Below are 1,543 nucleotides of genomic sequence, written 5' to 3' on the forward strand. Positions count from 1 at the left end.
GGCAGTTTGAACAGAAGGTCATGTTATGTGTTTTGGTGGAATTTCGAGGGGGTGTTGCACGTTGAACTTGTCCCGGATGTTCACGTTCTGAGCGCTAACCTTTATGCTCAACAACTGCAGCGAGTATATGATGCTTTGAAATGAAAGCTACTCGTCAATGGTCAATCAAATACGTGCATTCCTACATGACAATGCCCACCCCCCACACACACACAGACCATCAATGTCACCCAGCGCAAACTTGAGGAACTTGAAGAGATAGAAGCGCTGCCTTACCTTGACTATAATCCAGACCTTGTACCATCAGATTTCTACTTTTTCTGGGCCACGGCTCATTTCCTCCACAGCCGGAGGCTCGACAAAGTGGGTAAGGTTGCAAACCGGCGCATTGAGTTCTTTTGCTTCTGAACCAGGCAAATGGTATAAGCGTGAAATTGAGCTTCTGGCACAACGATGGCAACAGACAATGGAATATGATTGGATAAATTTTGATGAATAAACGATCTTCGTAATTTGTTTGAATTATTAAATAAAGGTTGAAACACGAAAAAACATCTGTCTCAACCTGGTATATTCAAATATATTTTCTCTTAAGTGTTTCAGCTTTAAATCTGCGGTCAGCTGGGGCACCATTGTTATAAAATGGAATGCTTACAGCACTTAGGTTTCCCAAGCGGTCACGCATCTAAGTACTAACTAGGCTCAATGTTGCTTAACTTCGGTGATCAGACTAGAACCGGTGCTTTCAACGTGATATGGCCGTAAGCATGTATATTCATCTATATATATGTGACAGATGGTGTAGCGTTGCTTATGTATCTGTTAGATACAGCTGTTTCGTAATCTGTTAGATTACGAAACAGCTGTCAACAAATGGAATAAACCTCTATTCTCTCATTTCTCTTCTCTTATCTGGTCAATTTACACAGACACACACAGACACACTCACAAAGATATGTGTGCGTATGTATATATATATATATATATATATATATATATATTACAAATTAAAAGGGTAAAGGTTTATCAATTTATTAATTTATTAATAAATCAACAATTAATAATTTTTACCAAGCCCTTCGGTATGTAAGCACCATTATCGGTGGAGAACTTATTTAAAAGTTCATATACATTTATAAACATAATTAAGGGACCAGAAAATATTTGCTTCACCACATACCGAAGTTCAGAAATAGCAGCTAAAAAAGCTGAGACTCCAACAGTGAGTTACATTACTTGTAACTCACAAAGGCAAAAACAAGAAGAAAAAACAATGAAAACTAACCATTACGAGGTTAATCGTAGACGCGTTTCTGGATTATGAGTGATAAATACTCAATTTCCTTCATCAATACGATATTCCAGTAGTAAATTCGACCATGCTAGCAAACTGTGCATGCATGGACGAGTGAACATTCTACATCGACACAAACCTGTGATCCCTTAATTATGTTTATAAATGTATATGAACTTTTAAATAAGTTCTCCACCGATAATGGTGCTTACATACCGAAGGGCTTGGTAAAAATTATTAATTGTTGAT

The 1,543-nt window shown here is 37.4% G+C and overlaps 1 pseudogene; it reads right to left on the reverse strand.

Moving 5' to 3' along the window:
• Positions 1 to 648: 648 nt before the first annotated feature.
• Positions 649 to 767, reverse strand: LOC128248219 (5S ribosomal RNA; annotated as a pseudogene).
• Between the last annotated feature and the right edge of the window lie 776 nt (positions 768 to 1,543).

The sequence above is a fragment of the Octopus bimaculoides genome, chromosome 6 (assembly GCF_046866305.1).
Source record: "Octopus bimaculoides isolate indiv1 chromosome 6, ASM4686630v1, whole genome shotgun sequence".
Lineage (NCBI taxonomy): Eukaryota > Metazoa > Mollusca > Cephalopoda > Octopoda > Octopodidae > Octopus > Octopus bimaculoides.